The sequence below is a fragment of the Lissotriton vulgaris genome, chromosome 5 (genome assembly GCF_964263255.1).
Source record: "Lissotriton vulgaris chromosome 5, aLisVul1.2, whole genome shotgun sequence".
Lineage (NCBI taxonomy): Eukaryota > Metazoa > Chordata > Amphibia > Caudata > Salamandridae > Lissotriton > Lissotriton vulgaris.
In genome coordinates, this window is record NC_141693.1 from 561,279,257 (window position 1) to 561,301,338 (window position 22,082).

At 44.5% G+C, this 22,082-nt stretch overlaps 1 protein-coding gene across 1 annotated transcript in view; it reads right to left on the reverse strand.

The window, feature by feature from the left end:
* Positions 1–22,082, reverse strand: part of SNCG (synuclein gamma) — a 203,124-nt gene that overhangs the window by 139,236 nt on the left and 41,806 nt on the right. The window lies entirely within an intron of this gene.

Below are 22,082 nucleotides of genomic sequence, written 5' to 3' on the forward strand. Positions count from 1 at the left end.
CCTGCAGTAAGCATGGGCGGATTTTGCGGATCCACGATCCGCGGATTTTGCGGATTTGCGGATCGTGGATCCGCAAAATCCGCGGATTTTGCGGATTTGCTGATCCGCGGATTTGGGGCGGGGCTTCCATGTGTGTTACTATGCAATCGCTCCGACAGGCGCAGGGGTCCCTTGAGTGAGCTGTCCATCATAGTGGGTGAATGGCGGGCAGACGGTGCAAACCGCGAGTGTGTGGGCGGGGCCAAACGGGCAGGGCTACCATGCGAGTTCACACATGCTTCTAGTGTGTATAAAAGGTCAGAGAAAGATCAGTTCAGCAGATGAAGAGAAATAAGCTCCTGGTCACAGAAACAGCACGGGTATTGCGCTCGTGAAAGTCAAGGATGCAAAAGCCTCTATCCAGCATCACAGCTGATTTTCCATGGTAGAGTTGGGAAGAAGGCACACCTGTCCAGCCTCGACGACGCTCACGATTGTTTTTGGGCTAATGAATGAGTCACTGAATTTGAGCATCAACTAGTTCGAGCGACCATGTGTGTGTTACTATGCAATCGCCCCGAAGGGCGCAGGGGTCCCTTGAGTGAGCTGTCCATCATAGTGGGTGAATGGCGGGAAGACGGTGCAAACCGCGAGTGTGTGGGCGGGGCCAAATGGGCAGGGCTACCATGCGAGTTCACACATGCTTCTTGTGTGTATGAAAGGTCAGAGAAAGATCAGTTCAGCAGATGAAGAGAAATAAGCTCCTGGTCACAGAAACAGCACGGGTATTGCGCTCGTGAAAGTCAAGGATGCAAAAGCCTCTATCCAGCATCACAGCTGATTTTCCACGGTAGATTTGTGAAGAAGGCACACCTGCCTCGACGACGCTCACAATTGTTTTTGGGCTCACAGGAAGGGCATGTTGTAACTATTTTAGGATGGCGCCGGCAAGCTGCCAGCGCCATCCTAAAATACTTACTAAATTAGCTTCAACAGGAAGCTCTAATAGATAAAATAAAGCAGGTGCAAGCACCTGCTTTATTTTATCTATTAGAGCTTCCTGTTGAAGCTAACTTAGTAACTATTTTAGGATGGCGCTGGCAGCTTGCCGGCGCCATCCTAAAATAGTTACAAGTTGACAGGCCAGCCAGGCTTCAACTTTTGCCCCCAGAATCCGCCGCTTGCGGATTTGCGAATTCGCGGTAAATTCGCGGGAGTTCGCGGATCGCGAATTTACCGAAAATTCGCAAAATCAGCGAGCGGAACGGATTTTGCGCTCATACTTAACCTGCAGTAAGTCCCACACAGCAGGATATCTGAGAGATTGTCAAAGGCCACACACCCTTTCTCTACCACTGTGCAAATGCGCCTCCTGACGCACAACTAATAGAGGTTGAACTCCTGTTGGTTCCAGAGGGTCCTTGTGGGCCAACTACCCTTCCTGTTAACTCCAGCAAGTCCCACGCTGTGGGTTTGCTGAGAGGTGTTTGGTGGCCATGTCCCCTTTCTCCACCACTCTGCAAAATGCCTCCTGACACACTACTGGTTGGGGAAGTAGTCCACTTTAGTTCTGAGGCCCTCAGGAGTAAAGTGGAATTCATTCCACAACCAGAAGCGCACCAGGAGGCGTGTTTGCAGAGTGGTGGAGAAAAGGTGCATGGCCTTCAAGTCCTCTCAGAAATCCCGCTGTCTGGGACTTACTGGAGATAACAAGAGGGCTTGTTGGCCCCCAAGGACCCTCTGGTACCAACAGGAGTTCAACCCCTATTAGTTGTGCATCAGGAGGCACCCCCAAAGACTTTCAGGTGGGCACCCAAGACATTGCTGGAGCTGGCCCTGCGGGGTTGGCCATTCCCAGGGCCCTCTAGAGCTCCTGGAGGGGGGCCCCATACTTTGTGAAGTAGGTTGTGGTCCCCGGGGCTGGGGGTCCACAACGGACCCTCTTACTTGTTGAATGTAGGGGAGGTGGTGTTCCCCGGGGCTGCATGTGAGGCCGGAACCCCCCCAGCATTATTATTTCATATAGCCCCCAGGAGGTGGCGGTCCACAGGGCTGCAGGGGGCTGTGTTGACCACTGCATATTTTCTGCATTAGTCCTGGGGAGGTGGCGGTCCCCGGTGCTGTGAGGGGGGCTGGATCCCCCCACACATTATTTCATATAGCCCTATGGCCCGCATGGCCCCCGCATTTGTTTTGTCTTCCTCCCCGGGGAGGTGGCAGTCACCAGGGCTGCAGGGGGACCACGTGGGCCCCCATCAAAAGTTTCATAATGCCCCCGGGACTTGTCCCACCAGGGGGCCTAATTAAATGAAGCGCAGGAGCCCGTGTGTTGTTTTTTCTTCATTTTCCACAGGAGTGGCAAATCCAACATGAACGCGATGCTGCCAACATTTGTTTTCCCTGGAGGGGTCCTTGTCGGACCCCCAACACCTCCCAAGATGCCCTGTGGGTCAGGGTGTTTCTACCCTGCCCCCGTTTCTTTTTTTAAAATTTTTTTGTGACTAGTTTCAACCGAGTCACAAGATGTCTGCCAACATTTCCTGGTTTGAAGTGTTGGCAGCCAATCAGATGTCAGACATGAGCACGGGAGGGGTCCTGGATCCACCGAGGCCTTAGGTGTATATTTGAGAAATATTCAAATTTCTCAGCAACTACTGAACAGATTTACACCATTTAACAAAAAGGTCACTTTCTGGACCAAGAGATACCTTTTTGCCAACTTTGATGTAATTCCGTTTAGCAGTTCATGTTGTAGTCGTGTCTAAAGTTTCCTATGGATTTTAACATGGAGAAAAATGTTTTGGGGCTCCCCTTTTTTCTCAGGCCCCCACTTGACGGATCACTCCAAAAATTTCAAAACAGCAGCTGAAGTGACTGCCCGATAGTTTTGAAAATTTCACAAAGATTCGTCAAACGACGGCCAAGTTATTGACAAATGACAAAACCCTCTTCCAATGGAAAAGAAATCCCAACAAATAACTACCTACTGGTGACCACCAATAGGTAAAATATATATATATATTTTTTGCTGTACTAAAAAGTTATTATTCTCTGCCTTAAATTTATTTGCTAATGATTTAATCCATTTTCTCTAATGGGAATGCTTTGAGTCGATAAATTCTATGAATATTTATCAGCACTTGAATCGTTTTAAAATGGCGTCTAAAGTTTACATATTATGTGTGTAGCTAAAGAAATTGGTCTGTCATTTGTTTTTACACTTTTGTTTACTGTGAGGGCGTGCACTTTAGTTAATTTGTCCAACTACTATGTTTAGTATATAATGTTCCATTTCCCTGAGTTTAGTATGTGATCAAGCTCCCTAGAGGAGTGAAACGCGTTGTCGGATGGACATTTGTCTGTGAATTTAAATAAAAATATTCACTCTGCAACCTATTTGAGGTTTTGGATCTGCTTTTGTAAGAATCCTCTCGGTGCTGTTACGAGGTTTGGAGGTCTGCACCTGGTGTTCCCGTCACCCATTGACGGGAGCAGGAACATTTTCTTCATATATATATATATATATATATATATATATACATACACACACATTGCAATTGTCGCTTTAAGGGCTTTCAGCCAGCTCTCTTCATTCATCGGTTTGCTAGGATATATTCACATTTGTGTTCCCCTCACCACAACATACAGCATGAGGAACAGTACAGTCCATTTGAGCCATTTTCTTACATCTCTGTGAATTACACTAGTCTGCTCTTGCCCAATGCATACTTAAAAACAAAAAGTAATCCTCTTGTTCAGTTTTAAATAAACCATTCACAAGCAATAGCAAAATCAAAAATCAGCAGCCAACATCAGACCAACTGGCTTTGCCAATGCTTGTTTTTTATCTTAAACTCTCATATTCTGCTTATGACTGTAAAGGGTTATGTCTTCAAAGCAGTAATAATTATGAATATGGAAGGACTTTGTCAATATTTTGAAAACCACCACTGTTCGAACAGCAAATTCTTTTTATGTTAAGAAAAACAATATAGCATGTTGGTTCAAAACATAACGTAAATTTTGAGTAGCTTTTTACACGATTGAAGTGAAAATATGGATATACACGAACCGCTTTTGTTTTAAAAAATGTTAGCGCGAAACGATAATTGAGCGTAGAGGACTGTGGTTAAGGTAGTTTTTCTAAAACACAATGTGTCATGTGATTAATTAATGCACAGAAGGGGGAGGAACAGATGGGTTTAAATTAGAGGGTCCGTTAGTAAGAAAGGGAAGCAACACTTGTCGCACCTCGTGCGTAATGGAATTTTGTGGAAATAGCAGGTATTGAGTTCTGTGATTACTGGGGAACAAGCAGAAATAACGTTTGATAATAGATTAACCTGTGGAAATGTGGAAGGATGGTAATGAGTGTTAAAAGACCTGCACGTAGATGAGGTGATTTTTGAAATATGTTGTTGTTAACGGATCGGGAGGGCTGGAAAAGGGTATTTTTTACAAAATGAAAGAATGATTAGCATAGATGAGTATAATGGGATGTGTTTATTTGATGACAGGCGATGAAGTTAAAAATAGGAGGGTTCGTATTAATTGTAAAAAGTGCTACATAGATTCACAGACGTGTATATTTAGTATATTGTATATGAGAGAACACTGAGGTAATGGCGTTTTTGTAATTTGTTTTAACAGCTAACCCCTGACAAAGGGCGAAAGATCTGCCCGAAATGCATTGGGTTCTATTAAAGAATGGCTGCTTTGAAATTTTTGGTGCATGGAGTGATTATTTTCTCGACGAGGCCTTATGAGCACCCGGGATTACGTGAAACACAACAAAATGCACTTATCGAAAAAGGTGGATCAAAATAGACAAAAGGATAAACAGATGAAATATTGTGGATAAAATGTGGACTATATGAGTTTAAAAAAAACGTGATTAACTTTGAGAAACAGACTTGTGAGATGAGATTAGGATCTGATAATCCTACTAGCAGTGCGACCGGGAGCGGGGCGTGACTCAGCGCTCCCCACCTCACTGATTTAACTTACGGTGCATCTGGGCAAAATGCAGGGCCCGGTCTCGCACGCAATGCATTTAGTTGCTTAAATATGGAATAATTGGATAAACTCGGTGTGCACACCACCCCCCTGTTGATGTATTCAAAGCAGTAATGACAGACTAGGCCACTGGATAACAGTTTATTTTCAGGTATGCCAGAGGTTCAGATGCTACTTTCAGGACTAGATGGGCAGCCTTACTAACCCTCAAGGCAGGCTTGCAGGAACCAGCACTTCCTCCAACCTGTGGCCCGGCAGCCCACACTTAATACACCATCGGTCTGTTAGCCCACTGCCCTTTCAGAGCATCAAAGCTCCATCCATGAAAGAGAGCAGTGCTTAATTTGTAAAACACATAAGTGCCAGGGCCCTCGTCATGATGCCACAGCAGCTTGCACCACCCAAAGCCCCTTCCTGCGCTGCTAATGGTGGTAGCAACACAACTACTAACCACCACACTCCTACAAGTATGACAATGTATACTATTCAGGGCCTCACAAAGCTATAAAAATAGCGTGGTGGCAGGTATTACTCATTTCTTCATTTCTAGTGTATTTTGAATTAATAAATAACTGGTTGTGCACATCTCTTAATTAGACAAACAGCGCCAACATGTGGGAGACTGCCATATGTGTGGGTGTTGACAATTAAGTGCCGGTGCTGACAACTAACTGCAGGTGTTGAAAAAAGCACCGGAAACCAACGGCTCAAATTAAACACTGGAAGAGGGCCTCTGAAACAGCCGAAACGCAGGTGCTGGAGCGGGCAAAGGGGAGAAGGACAGGAGGCAACATCGTCACACAGGAAAAATCATGCAGCCTTGAACATGGTGTATTTCGAGACATGGGCCCAGATGTACGGTTGGGATAAAGAAAAAATAAAAGCTGAAACAGTAAAAGAGGGGGAGGAGGAGAGAAAAAAACTACCAGCAGAAATTTAAATAATGCTGGTGCAGTTTCGAAAATTTCGCATTGTCTGTTACGCTAGATTCCCAAAATTATGCTATTATGCAACACTATACAATTGCATGCCATTCGCTGCAAAATTTTAACACAAGCAGTCAGGAATAATGCAAACGGCCAGAACGCAGGCGGCTGTTGTTCGCACCACCTGTTTTTAGGCCTGCTTTTTTTTTTAATTCAAAATGCATCTTCTTTTTAAAAGTTGGATGCATTTTGCGCTATAGTATAGTGCTAAATTACAGATTTACATTTCGAGTCATCACACTTAAATACACATAATTTCCTGGACGTTTTGCATGAGTATGCGAAAGCAAATTAGATGAATGTTGCACACCCCTAGAAAAAAACGATGAAGAGAGAGAGAGCAAGGAAGGTAGATGCTAGAAATATGTAAAGATCTAGGAAGCAAAAAATAGGATTACAGGTAAAGAGGAGAAAATGGGATGAGGAGAAGAGAGAGAGCAAACTTTGTGAAAACTGGCCAAGATATGATGCCATTACATGCTTAGGAAATAGTGGCAGGGTTGCAGAGCTTTATTTACATACTGGGGTACTGGCATATCTCATTACTTTTTCTTCAAAGCTGTCTGCAAAATGATTTGTTTCAAATCAATACATTTGATAAATTGTGATGTATATGTGCACTGTGTGGCCCCGTTTTCTAAAGTTTTCATGTGGTGGGTAATCATTCCAACTCTTACTGGAAACTGCTGACTTACTCATTACGCTTACTTAGTGCATTTTGGGGCTGGCAGTAAACATATTTTCACGGTTTTTTGTTTCCAGCGTGGAGTTAAACAGATGCATACACTTTGCTTCACGACAGAGGGCGTAAGAAGACAAATACATTCTGTTTGTTATAGGCCTGCATCGATTTACTTTATTGTATTTGGTGATCATTTTTTTTAAAAATGCAGATTTTGCGTAAATACGCATTTTGTATAGACTTTGTTTTGAAATGTGGCAGACTAGGTGTGGACAGGAGCAATTTATCTCAATGAAACCGAAAAATACACTTTGATTTTGACTCGTGCTCTACCACAGGGGGGCGCTCAAATTCCTTTTCTCTAATTATAATGTATGATTATTTTATACACCTTAGAGAATATGGAAATAGTAAAATATCATTAAGTGTTTCATTATTTCACAAATTGTTTACTATTACATTTATACTACTTATCACACTTATCTACTCGCAGGTCAGATGCCCAAACCTCAATCTTTAAACATTCAAATGCAAGGTGTAGTGACAGATAACTCTGAAAAGAGTGCTGTCACCGTGCACAAGGAATAGTGGTGATTACATGTCACATGACTTTCCTCATTCCAGTAAAATTCGTAGCTGGATTTTGCTGGTATGTGTTCAAGTCCCAGAATATAATGTGAACTCTGTTAAAATGTCAAAAGTTACAAAGTGAGATTTTACCCATAGAGCATTTGGCAGCAATGAATGTTCATACAACAGCACCACCTTAATGTGATAAGGCAATGAGTGCAAAAAAGTAGTGTTGAGCATTCAGCAACACGTTTCAGGTGCCTTAGATTGCAGGCTACAAATAATCTGGTGTAATTCAAAAACCTTAAAGGTCAAGGTACTTTGCTTTTGGCAGGGTTGATCACCCTTACAATGTTACAATATTCAGTAAGGAGCAAGTGAATGATTCCCCGGCCTTGTCCAATAATTTATCTGTAAAAACATTTGAATCTAGCATACCTTAGAAGAGATTTACTACTTTTTCACACAGGGCAGTGCAGTAGCTGTAAATGCTGTGCTACACTGTGTGAAAAGGAGAGCCCCAAATTTACTAAAATAAGGAACTCTCCTCCCCTCTCCCTAGCGCCGGAATCAGCTGCCGTGCGCCACGGAGACACCTTTGCACCAGGGTGCAAGGGTATCTCTGTGAGTCTAGCATAGATTTTGTAGTGGAAGGGCCATTCCAGTACAAAATACTATGCTGAGACTCACTTAAATCGTTTGACCTCTTTGTATGCGTGCTGTACAGTGCAGCAAACAATGAAAGTTGGAAAAGGAAGGAGAAATGAAGGCATGTCTCCTTCTTTGCCCCTACTTTGAAAGGGTGCAGTTTTCTGACGCTAAACCCAGTCTACTTTGTTTAGTAAACTGGGTTTAGCGTCAGAAACCTTAGATGGTTGCATGGGGATGCCAATGCTCCACCCATAGTATGACCCCTTGGGACTAAGTAATCCAAAGCAGTGCTTTGCGTTTCTTTGCATTACTTTCACGTTATTTCCAGTCCTAAACAAGTTTAGCGCTGGAAAGTAAATCGTGAAAAAAAGATTTTGTGCCGATTTGCATCACTTTTTATGACGCAAACATGGTGTAAAATCTTAGTGAATCTCCCCTTTAGTTTCTTAGTAGCAATAATAATCCTGTAAACCAGACAGAGTCCTGACAGAGTGGGTGTGAAAGGTAATGAGATGAGTGTGGGTGAGAGTGCAATACACAGACTTTCTATGCTTGGAACAGTTTAACATTGGCACATTGGATGTACTGCTAATGGGAAGACACTACATACCCTGCATTACGTCTCCTTTCAATTAAATATGTGCTTTATAACAATCACTGCAAAATAAAATGTTGTTGCTGTTTGGCCAATTTTGAGGGTAAGACAGCTAAGGAAACCTTGATAAGCACTGGTTTCAAAAGGTTTAGAAAACACTAAGAAATCCCCACTGAAATCCACACCAAAAACACTGAAAAAAGAACTGCCTAGGCATACCCTTTTAGGAAAGAACACAATGTTGGCAGGGTGGTTTATGTCCAGCTCCAGTAAACTGTACTGAGGTCTTTCATAGCTTGCCAAGGAGAAGACATGGCATGCTGAGGCTCCCGTGTAGATGGAGATTTATTAGTCAAGCTTAATGTCTCAGAATCTCATGACTCTTTTATAATTCTCATCTTTTGTTTATGCCTATATTACCTTATTATTCTCACTGAGCCCAAAGGAAACATAAATCTGACAAGCAAGTTACATTTTCTACTCAAACCAGTCTCCCACCAGTAGCTTACGTGTTTTGTGTGAGTGTATACCCTTATGTACAATTTCCATGCAGTCGTCCAGCGAAATGCATTTGGCATCATGTGCATAATTTTCATAAAACTAATGGTTATTGAGCAAAGAAAAAGTTTCATGATTTCACAAACCCCTTCAAATGTGAAAGAATCTTTCTCTATAGTACATGTCAGCCCTGTCAGGAGGTTTCTCAAGTAGTAGGGTATGCTTTAAGGCAGCAAGAGTGTGTCTTTGAGGTGCTAGCCTGGTGTGAACAGATAGCGCCATGTCGTGGAGGATACAGCACTAGTCTTTGCATTTACAAATGATTTTAGTCATTATTTGCCTATCCCATGCCTCAAAATTCTATACAGTGCTGAACGTAAGCTGCTCTGACTCTCTTGGGCCTTCTATGCACTATACAGACATATTCAACAAATACATACATAAATTGGTGTAGAGCAATTGGAATTCTTTCTAGAGTAGTTGATTAAATATGGTAATAAGGTACTAGTTTCCTTCCAAGGTATAACATTCTCCCCAAATGACTCCTATTCCCCATCCTCCCCTTTTCCCTAAGGTCTCAAAGTACCCTTCGGTGCGAGAAGGCATAATGTTTGCTCCATATAGAATAGTAACAATAAATACGTGATTAAACAGGGCTGTCTGCCTGCATGGCATTTAATAGAAGAGCACCAGAGTAGCTATGACCCAGACCTTACTTCTTCCATGAGTGGAGTGGGTGAAGAGCAGTGTAAGCTCTTTACAAACTGTATCTTAGTATGAATGATTCAGTCCACTAAATAAACAATGGTTGAGATAGCAAAGCAGTTGTCTGACAGAAGACATGTAGGACTTTGCTGTAGGCTTCATACACCACAAACCTGTCACTCATCTTTAGTCCATGGCCTGTCTTTTTGCCTTAGGAAAGTGCATATTTATACTCTTATGAGCCATTAATGTATTATGATTCATCATAGGAAGTGGAGGTGCACACATCAGACACTGCCCAACTGATTAACCTCGGGTCCACAATTCAAAAGAGGCAGTACTAGCCTTGACTATTCGAGCATTGATGAGCAGAACCCACCATATGTGGATGATGGACTGATTCACCAAAGACCAGAACTCTCCTTCCTGTATCTGACTCCCACTCCCCTTTCTACATCCCAGTAAGTATTCAGGATTTACCAGGTAGATGAAGGGATATGGTAGAGGTCTTAAATTCTCTTAGAATACAATTCTCCAGGCTCAAAACTTTCATTTATCAAGTTTTTTCTTCTGGGGCAGGGAGCCTACTTTTACCCGAATTGAATCAATAGATTAATATGGTAAGATTGACTAAATTATGAAGGAAGGAAAGTCAAATAATGCAGCAGCAGTATTATTTCGCGAGTTTGACTTTTTTAATTGGTACTGGTAAAACCAAAGACAAAAAACATCACACGATAGACATGTTAGATGGCCAACATGAACTTAGTAAGATGACAAGAAAAACCAGCAAGCAAATATTAATAATGTGATATCTCATAATTCCAGATTATACAGAAGACCACATCATTATAAGGGGACAAAATAGAGCACATCATCACCTACTTCCAACCATCTGAAGATAATCAGAACAAACATTACCGCTCTGAAGCATGACATGATAGAATCGCGACAACCAGATCCCCCCAGTCGTCGCACCCCCAAAAGAAAGAGAAGCAGACGGGAAAATATAAAATGAATAAAGTGAAATAGACACACAATTGATGGATAGAATGCAGAACAAATCAAAAGATTCACCCTCAGTCAAGAGATCTATGTTAAATCCATCATTCTTTTGCTCACCATGCCACCCCAGATTGGATCTGGCAATAATCAAATCAGACTTGACATTGTGCATCATGGGAACAGTCCAGATCAAACTGCACAGCCGGGCCCTCCCAGTACCGGAAACAAGCACCCTAGGACAGGTTTCAGGGTTGCACCCCATCTCAGCCAGGATAGCTTGAATCCAGTTGCACATTGAGCCCGGGACCCACGTCTGGGAATACCCAGTGCACGTAGGGCGAGAAAGCAAAAGACACACAAGTGATGGACAGAATGCAGAACAAATCAAAACATTCACCCCCAGTCAAGAGATCCGGGTTAAATCCATCATTCTTTTGCTCTCCATGCCACCCCAGGTTAGACCTGGCCATATGCAAATCAGTCTTGACTCTGTGCCTCATAGGAACAGTCCAGCCCGTACTGCCAAGCCAGGCCCTCCCTGGACTGGAAACAAGCATCCTAGGACCGGTTTCAGGGGTTCACCCCTCATCAGCTAGGCTAGCTTGAATCCAGTAGCACAGTGAGCCTGGGACCCACGTCTGGGCACACCTGGCGCACTTAGGGCGAGAAAGGAAAAGGCACACAATTGATGGACAGAATGCAGAGCAAATCAAAACATTCACCCCCAGTGAAGAGATCTGGGTTAAATCCATCACTCTTTGGCTCACCATGCCACCCCAGGTTAGACCTGGCCATATGCGAATCAGTCGACCCTGCGCCTCATGGGAACAGTCCAGCCCAAACTGGCAAGCCAGGCCCTCCCTGGACCGGAAACAGGCATCCTAGGACCGGTTTCAGGGTTTCAGGATAGCTTGAAACCAGTGGCGCAGTGAGCCTGGGACCCTCGTCTGGGCATACCCGGCGCACTTTGGCGAGAAAGCAAAAGACACACAGTTGATGAACGGAATGCAGAACAAATCAAAACAATCACCCCCAGTAAAGTGAAACCAATTACATACCACAAGACAGTTACATCACTGTAACAGTAAGATAGACATAGAAACCTTAATCAGCTCCTTCTCCACCCACACATTCAACAACCACAATGTGCCTATATATAGGCTGTGTCTACTTTTTAATAGAGTCAGTCCAAGACAGTTGAACCAAAATAAAGGACAGAATAAGCTACGAAGAAAGTCTTGGCAGGAAAGATTGGGGTCAGTTTGGTGTCACATACTAGATAAACAAGACAACCTCATAACTGCTCAGGGCACTGGTGGTCCGGGTCCAAGAACTGGTTCCCACGCCTACTCAAAAATGTTCAATTGATTTTTAAGTTTGTACTAAGCTAATTCAAATGCAGTGATTCTTACCAACTCAACCAACCACTCCTCTTGCATAAGTAAGGCCTGAGAAATCAAGTCTCAGGTACCACTAGCGATGTCTGCTAAGGGTGCCTAGGTTTGGAGGGTACCACTAATCTGACTTGTCATGCAGCAGCCCTGGGCAAACTGAGGGAGCCACGATATCATCATCTATGGTCAGCAGAGTCAACTATACTGTTGTACAGTATGGGAAAAGCCTGTGGCAACCACCGAGTATTTGGATAAGAGCATCCCCAACAATCAGAATGATGCAGCAGCCCTATTTTGTGCAAATGGTATGGGGGCCAGTGCCAGTTGCGGAAAGCTTTATTATCTCAATCTTGCCTCTTGGAGAAGACAAGCATGTGACGTGAGCATGACTGACCACTCATCTGGTGTGTAGTCTTGATGAAGTGAAGTTAGCTAGACAACTCTAGTTGCCAACTGCAGGGGACAGAGTACAGGAATTCTATAAACATCCATTTAGCACCCAGAGCAGAAGTCCCCCACATTTTTAACATAAATCCTTATAGGGAAAGGCTAACAGAAATTGGGCCCCTGTCCAGTCAGCCATGGAGACAATGAGCAATAGGGACAAACCCCCACTACTGCGTCTGACCAAGACTGAATTCAAATATCAGCTCCTGGCAGGATTTTATGGTATCACCTGAAATAAGATCATCTCTTCTGCTATACGGCTGAGTTCCATGCTTCCCAAAATGGAGGAGAGTCGATCACAGTCAGACCACATAATGCTACAAAGGTGCCAAGTGGAACCACAGATCATTTTTTAAGAGTTTATGTGCTGACCATCCGCAAGTATCATTGCTTTAACAACCGGATTACCCATCATCAATGATGGGGATTTGTATTTGTACAAATTATTGTGAATGAGATTGCACAACAATAATTTACATTCATTGGCAGCCCATACTGAAGACTGCCTTGAGCACGACTACAACCATGTACAGCAATTGCAACGGTGGAGGGAAAGTCATTAGGATCTGGTATGCTATGAGCAATCATAGACACCCAATTGTGTGTGTGTATAACTTTTCAATCGTCAGTCTCAGTCTCAAGCCAAATCAGTGCGGGAGAGAATCGATTTAGGAGTCATTATGGCCACCATCCCAAAGACATAGTCTACGAATTTGATAATCTGCACGCCACCTGATAGGGAGAGCTAAAGACCATCTGCTAGAATCAGCACAGGACTTTATCATATTCCACCATTGTATCCAAGACCAATTGAGAAGAATAGCCTAGTACTGCATACTTTTTGGGCCCACTTCATAGTAGAGCCGGTAATACTGGTTGCACAAGTGGGAAAAAACATTTGCATTGCCTCATATTTTTCCCAGTTCACCATATAGACAGAAAATAGTGAAAAGGAATCCCTCAATCACTTTAATGCTTTTCTGCAAATGCCATACGAATATCATTAGAATGCAGTAAGAATGTTATGGGCCCTCAACTAGAGGAACCACCTGTATTTGCATGTAGGACCAGTGGTCGAAGTGGGCGGGATCGGCAGGGCACGGCGTGCCCCAACTTCTTTAATTTCATAGAGTTCATTCCCCTACTTTATTTTAAACATGCTTCCAGAACAGCAGAAATCACCAAGGGGGATAGTTAAGGCTCAGATTTTGGGGACGGCGGAACGGGCAGAGAAGGAAAAGGGCTCTGTCTTTTCCTTTGTGCACACTGAGAAGACCAGGACAGTGTCCAGTTTGCCTGCCGCTGGTAGCCACCCCCCTCTCTTTGTTTCCCCTCTTCCCTCTCTTTCTGTGGCGCTCCTCCTCATTTAGTGAAAACTGAGACTTCAAGAAACGGGTATTACCTTCTCTTTACTCCTTTCATTTATTTGCTCCCCTGTGAAATTGATTAAAAAAAGAAAAACACTTTTGCTGGAAACGTCTTTTTCTGACATTTTTCAATTTCTAAGTGCAGCCTCGGGGTGGAGAGAATTAAAACATTCAACATAAGAAAAATAACTAACTAAAGCAAGACAGTTGCAAGGTGGCCAGATTGATTTATTGACACCTAAACTCATTAGCGCCACTTTGCAGTGTTTGCCAGTGAAGCACTACTTTTGTTTTCTCATCTCTTCTTTGCACAGCATTGCTTTCCTTGGGTGGGAAAGAGCACTATTCCTGGACGTACTAAAATACCTGCTTGATGGGTGAATTGGGAAACAAAATGTGTACTGCTGCTCTGTGTTCATGAATGTGGTCTTTTTAAACCATACTGCTTACGTTTTGTAAGTATATAAGCAATGGGCATTGAAACGGGTCACTTCAGGGCCCTGTAGTCATGGTCTTAACTTTTCAGGCAAAAGCACTTACTAATTTCTGAATAATGAGCGTAAAAAGAAAAAGGTAACCATGTTTTCTTATGCTGATGACACTCAAATCATTTTCTCTCTTTCGTCTAATCAGCACTCCCCTTCCTCTTCTCTTCGTTCTGGACTTACTGACATCGCCAATTGGATGCTGACAAACAAACTGAAGCTGAATGGCGAAAAAACGGAGCTACTCCTGTTTGGGCCGGACTCCGCTCTCTGGGGCCCGCAACATTGGCCTCAGCAAATTGGACCATTTCCGGCCCCAGCAACTACAGCACGCAATCTCGGGGTTCTCTTTGATAATCAGTTATCCATGAGACAACATGTGGTCAAAGTCTCAGCCACCTGTACTACCATCATAAGGTGGCTGAGGAAGATCACATGGATGCTTCCTCCAGACACCCAGAAGTCAGTGGTCCAGGCCCTAGTGACATTGCGGCTGGACTACGGTAATGTACTTCTTCTGAGTGCCTGCAAGGCGGTCACCTGGAAGCTCCAAGTGGTTCAGAACATGGCTGCCCGTCTACTTTGTAATTTGCCTAGAACAACCTCAGTCTCTTCTTCCCTGCGTAGCCTGCATTGGCTGCGCATAGAATCTAGGTCCAAATATAAAGCACTATGCGTTATGCACCGTATCAAAGCTGGAAAATCCCCTCACTATCTATCCACCTTAGTCCATCAATATTGTCCTTCCCGCACCCTTAGATCCTCCACTCACTGCAGATTCTCTGTCCCCCGTTTCAAGCGTGCTAGAGTTGGTGGGCGCTCTTTCTCCTACCTGGCACCCACGCTCTGGAACTCGCTTCCCATCCCTTTGCGGTCTGAAACATGTTATCTTAAGTTCCGCAAAGGAGTGAAAACCTGGCTGTTCTCTTTGTAACTTGTTCCTTGCACTCCCGTTTGCCCTCTTTTACTTCTGTTCTTCTAGCGCCGGGAAACCCACGGGTAGCTGCGCGCTCAACAAAATCAGATATAATAATAATAATAATGTTGTTCCTGCTTACATTTCACATGCTTTATTTAATCTTGCATTCCCTATGAGTGTTTGCTTTTTCTACAAAGTTGTTAATTTTTTTTTAGGCAGGATATTGCTCTTGTCTAGTGCGTAATTTGAATTGAGTCACATCCAGGTGTTTATAGCGGATCAGTGCAGTGCGACAGTATGGTGTTCAGTGGGGGAGAGGATGTGGCACTATGGTCAGAGATTCTGAATTTGGTAATGGGGGACCAGACTCAGCCTTCATGACCAGTCCACCAGACCACTTCCCGTGAGGGAGCACATTCCCATGCTAGATCTTAGAAGGCCCACAAAATATTAAAAGCCCTGGTGTCTTAGCACCTGCAGGAGGACCCTAGCAGTGGCAAGTGTGGGTTAACCTTGAAGGGCTGTCCACCACAACTCATTCTGAAGTTCACCTCCAGTCTTGCAAGCAGGCCTATGAAGCAGCACACCATAGAGTGACAGTGACTCTGTCACTGAGGTCACAGGACCCTTGAGCAGGGTGGCTCTTGGGCAGTGCAACCGCACCAGATGCTCACCAGCCGCGGTCCACACAAGTAACAGTGGTGGGCAGAGGGATGATGCAGAGGTAAAATTAAATAAATAATTAATGTACCCTCAGGAACGTCCATCGAAATCCCCCCGTACCCGGCCCCAATGCCCCACCACTGTTACCTGCTCCGACAGCGGCTGGCACTGACTTCAGACTGGGGTGTCGTGTTTGCAAGTAAAATATGGTTTTAAAAACACTTGCTGCCTCCTTCCTGGCTTCCAACAATTTTCAGCAACAATAAAAATGTCATGATAACTCCAGTGATTAATGTTCTTTATAGCGAGAGATAATGTTTTGTCTAGTGGACGTTTTGACTCATCGAAAGGAAGTGCAGAGGGTTAATGTGCCTGCTGCTAAGAACATGTACCATGCAGATTTCAAAGTGCATTTAATGTAAATAGGTCAGTGGGTTACTGCTTTTGTCAGAGAGACCCTATTGTTACTTGCAGTTAAGTTAAAATCCTAACATAGAACAGTTATGTTATGTTAATTATTTTATTAAGCGCAACTGTTACCCTTGGGTGTCCTGGCGCTAACTGCTGCCCTGATGCAGAAAGAGACTGAGGAGGAAACTAAAACAGCCAGGTCTTAAGCATTTTCCTGAATAACAGCGAGTCAGTGCTGTTCCTCAGATGTAAAGGAAGCTGGTTCCACGCCTTTGCAGCACCTACCAAAAAACGTTTCCCACCCCAGCGTGCTCAGTGAGCTATTAACTGTCATGTAACAGCTGCATGCACACTGCAAGGTATAAATTAGTGTTATGTTTTTTCCCTAGTCTTTGATTATCCTAATGTTGCAAAAAGGGTTCATTTGGGTAGAAATCAATTCTGATTATTAAAGAGAACCCCCAACCATGGTATTAAGTTTTAAATTCTGAGTTTGTGTTTCTCCAGACAAATCACTATTAAACTATGCTGCCTGCTACTCGATGGTTGTCATGTGACTCTCACACCTTGAAGTCCTTTGTCTCATGCACCATTTCCTATACAGTGATTTACGCACATACGATTGATTGTCTCTTTGTAATATGTGTGGTGCAAAGTGCTCTGACACCCTACACTGGTATTAGTGGTGCTGTAAATTTTCTGATGCCTTAATATTTTGAAATCTTTACACATGCTAACAGACTCTGGAAAGATTTTTCTTTACTAGTACCAGTGGAAGATACAACTGCATTAGTGAAAAAGGTAACCAGTCCACCTTTGCAAAGGGCCCTCCCTTCACAGCAGCATAAGTCAAATTTTTTGTAACTTTTGATTTGTTTGAGCTATAAACAATTTATTAGTTAAAATCGTCAGATTATGCAGCAGATGATGTATTATGTGGCGAATATGGCAGAGCCATAATTATGTGGAAAACATTTGCAAACTAGAATATTTTGACATTCATGTTTGAGCTGCTGTTGTGGAAAAAGGGAGGAGAAGTGCTGATGAAAGAAACTCCATGGCTGGGAGACAAATGGCTTGTGATTCCACTTTTAAGGATATTTGGGGCATTCTGTAATTTAAAACGTATCCTACTTTGTGAATGTATTTTAATGTCAATATATCATATTAAACCTTAAATAAACATGTGTATCCACTGGTTAAATTAAATAACGTAATAAGCTGTAACCGGTTAGTGAAATGGGAAACAAATACAAAAAATTGGGATATTTTGCTCTTTCTGCCACGCCTCTGCCTCTGCCCACTGACCCAATCCACGGGTTATTCCCGCCCTCTGATTCTCCGCCCACAGTTCCCCTACCCCCCCTCCCCCCTTCTTCGACCGCTGTGTAGGACTAATGGTCGCCGCCAATGGTTCTAATTGCAGAAGAAACAGGAGCGAGGATTAGGGACAACCCTGTCTCATGCCGAATTTAATAGAAAAGGGACCGGCCTGTTGCAAAACGCCTCTGGAGTTGATTTGCAACCCTTGAACAACGGTACTACCACTGGCCGGTGAAAAGTAGAGTCTTCATCCAAACCCAATCTGTACAATATCTGATAGAGGTAACCCTACTCAGCCGAGCCACATGCATTTTCAGCATCAAGAGAAAGTGCCAGCATTTCGTTCTTAAGGCCACAAGATTCCCATAGCAGAAGGGCCAGGCTTCAAGATGATTTCTACAGGAGCGACTAGGTTGGAAGCCCTCCCAGGAATAATGAATCCAGGACGGATATCTTAATATCAGATACAGGTTGATAGGCCTGTAATCCCCACAATACAGAGGGACATTTCCACCTTTGGGGAGGGGGTGATTATGGTCCTACTGAAAATAAGATGACCCAGTGTTTTGGGCCTCCTTAAAGACATCGTACTATATAGTAGCTATTGAGACAATGCAGGTTTCAAAACATTCTCCTTGACAGCTGATACCTGCTCCTGTGCAGAACCATACAGATCTTCATAGAAGGGAGCGAAAGCCTCAAAGATTCTTTCCTGATGTATAACGAGAAAGCCAATGGCACCATACATTGCTAGAATAGTCAGTGGAGGTTCCCATTGTAACAACTAGAAAGCAAACATCCTACATGCCTTTTTCCTTAGGCTGTAGTGCTGACATTTCAATTGCATAAGAGCCTTTTCAGCCACCATGGTACAAAGCGCGATGAGAGACTTCTCAACTTTCACACTTCCAGGTGAGGGAGGAGTAGAGAGATGGTGTCTATCCTACAGTCTGACGTCAGTGATGCAAAACTGTCTTCTAGCTGGATTTGTTCAGTGGAGGACCTTTATCTGGCTATAGCCAAATCCTCCATGAGCATATTCCTCCAAGTCACTATTAATGCCACCAAGACCGTTTGTGTCAAGGACGTGCTAGTTCGGAGGTGTTTCTTGCCCTGGAAGCTTACATTTAGATGCCTGCATTCTCCAATATTGTGTAGGAGAGGAGACATGGCCCACCATGATGTCCAACTGTATATGAAATTGGAGAAGTGTAGCGGGTGCGCACACCGCTTCCGTTAAAGCCCCTGAAGAGAAGCAGATGGAGCTTCGAAACGCGTCGGGCAGATCCATTACGGAGCGGCGTCTACAAGCGGATCCCCGTCCTCACCTACACATAAATAAAGCTGCTGCTCGCGTGCTACTCAAGAGGTGGACAACCTGGAGCGACAATTTACACGCGGCAGTCCAGCCGTGGAGTATGCACCACCCCGTTAACGTGGGGGTCACGGCAGTGAAGTAGCAGCCGTACATGGGATCGAGGACGGACCCACTTGTGGAGTCCATACAGGACTTGATTGTGTGCTTTCCGTACTACACTTCCCAGAAGTCTCATTGGAGCCTCCCATCAGCGGGTGAGTTATATGAAATTGGAGAAGTGTAGCGGGTGCGCACACCGCTTCCGTTAAAGCCCCTGAAGAGAAGCAGATGGAGCTTCGAAACGCGTCGGGCAGATCCATTACGGAGCGGCGTCTACAAGCGGATCCCCGTCCTCACCTACACATAAATAAAGCTGCTGCTCGCGTGCTACTCAAGAGGTAGACAACCTGGAGCGACAATTTACACGCGGCAGTCCAGCCGCGGAGTATGCACCACCCCGTTAACGTGGGGGTCACGGCAGTGAAGTAGCAGCCGTACATGGGATCGAGGACGGGCCCACTTGTGGAGTCCATACAGGACTTGATTGTGTGCTTTCCGTACTACACTTCCCAGAAGTCTCATTGGAGCCTCCCATCGGCGGGTGAGTTATATGAAATTGGAGAAGTGTAGCGGGTGCGCACACCGCTTCCGTTAAAGCCCCTGAAGAGAAGCAGATGGAGCTTCGAAACGCGTCAGGCAGATCCATTACGGAGCGCGTCTACAAGCGGATCCCCGTCCTCACCTACACATAAATAAAGCTGCTGCTCGCGTGCTACTCAAGAGGTGGACAACCTGGAGCGACAATTTACACGCGGCAGTCCAGCCGCGGAGTATGCACCACCCCGTTAACGTGGGGGTCACGGCAGTGAAGTAGCAGCCGTACATGGGATCGAGGACGGGCCCACTTGTGGAGTCCATACAGGACTTGATTGTGTGCTTTCCGTACTACACTTCCCAGAAGTCTCATTGGAGCCTCCCATCGGCGGGTGAGTTATATGAAATTGGAGAAGTGTAGCGGGTGCGCACACCGCTTCCGTTAAAGCCCCTGAAGAGAAGCAGATGGAGCTTCGAAACGCGTCGGGCAGATCCATTACAGAGCGGCGTCTACAAGCGGATCCCCGTCCTCACCTACACATAAATAAAGCTGCTGCTCGCGTGCTACTCAAGAGGTGGACAACCTGGAGCGACAATATATATATATATATATTTGTTTGGCAGTGTGTTGCACCTCTGCACCTTATGAAATAAAAGGAAGAATATCAGAAGGAAGTCTGGCTTGGATTTATTCAGCTGTGTCTGCGCACTGGGTTTGGTGTAAAAGGCGTTGCACTGACCTTCCGGTCGGAATTCATATATATATATATATATATTTCACTGAAAAAACCATAGGTTTCAGGCACGTCATAGTTAGTTGGACATTTCACTCGTACAAAACCAAAGAAATATGTTTGTTATAGTTAGTTCAGCTACTATAACTCGCGCCCCCGCAATGCACTGCCGATGACGTCACATATTAAATCATTCATGACATGGTCAGTGACATCACTGATGACATCACTGATGACATCACAAATGACATCACTGATGACATCACTCGTTTGCACAGTGGTGAAAGGAGGAGGCGGGACCTGATGTGACAAGTGTGCAAATGAGCCCCATTAAATCAAATTTGGCAAAACGGTATGTCTTGGTCCAGAAAGCAACCTTTTTTTAAATGGTGTAAATCCGTTCAGTAGTTGCTGAGAAATTAAAAAAATAAAAATGTATATATCTGAGCACCGAGGAGGAGCCACAAACCCTCCCGAGAACCCTCCCCAGCACAAGCTTCACTCTGATTGGCTGCCAACACTCCAAACCAGAATGTGTTGGCAGCCATCTTGTGACTCGAGTCACAAGATAATATTAAAAAATTATAAAAAAAACAAGAAAAGGGGGCACAGTAGAAACACCCTGACCCCCTAGGCCTGCTCAGGGGGTCTCACAAGGACACCCAGGGCCAAAAAAAGAATTTAAAAAAAAGAATTGGCCGAATTTGCGCTTGGTGCACAAATCCAGCCAAGACAATTTTAAAAAACAAAGCACGGACTTCCACGCTTCGTTTTAATGAGCCCCCCGGGAAACCTGCTCTCGCTTCCAAGAAGCAAAGCAGAATTGCTTTTGGGTAAGGGGAGCTGCATGTTAGCAGGATGCATTTGCGGAGGGATGTAAAAAGGGGGCATGGCCTCAGACCACTCTCAGCAATCCAGCTGTGTGGGGCTTACTGGAGGTACCTGACTGGCTAGCTGGTCCCCAGGGACACTCAGGAATGAAGGGGACTTAATCCCCCAACATAGAACGTGCCAGGAGGAGTGTTTGCAGAGTGGAGGACAAAGGGGTCGTGGTCTGTGTCCACCTATCAGCAATACCACTATCTGGGGCTTACTGGAGGTAAGAGATAGGCTAGTTAGCCCCTAAGGACCCCCACCAGTGAAGGGGACTTTAATCCCCATCCAAGAGCACGCCAGGGAGTGCTTTTGCAGAGTGGTGAGCAAAGGGTGCGTGGCCTGCTATGAGAACTTAGCAATACGGCTTTGTGGGACTTACTGGAGGTAATAGGAGGGGTAGTTGGCCCCTAAGGATATCCTTAGGGCCAACTACCCCTCATGTTACCTCCAGAAAGTTCTACACAGTGGGATTGCTAAGACGTGTTTGGAGGCCACACCCCATTTCTCCACCATTCTGCAAACGCGCCTCCTGGCAGACTACGGGATGGGGATGAAGTGCACTTTACTCTTGAGGGACTTTGGGGGCCAAGAAGCCCTCCTGGTACTTCCTGTAAGCTATACGTAGCGGAATTCCTGAGCACAGGTTGGAGGCCTAGCACCCTTTCTCCACCACTCTGCAAACGTGACTACTAGTTAAAGAAGCATTTGCAATATAATAGGTTTCGCATTTGCAAGAGTTAGAGCTATTGGCGTTGTAAATGTAATTTTTCTTTACTCATGTTTTTTGGTGTAGAGTGGATATACATTGTGTGTAGTGGAATTATG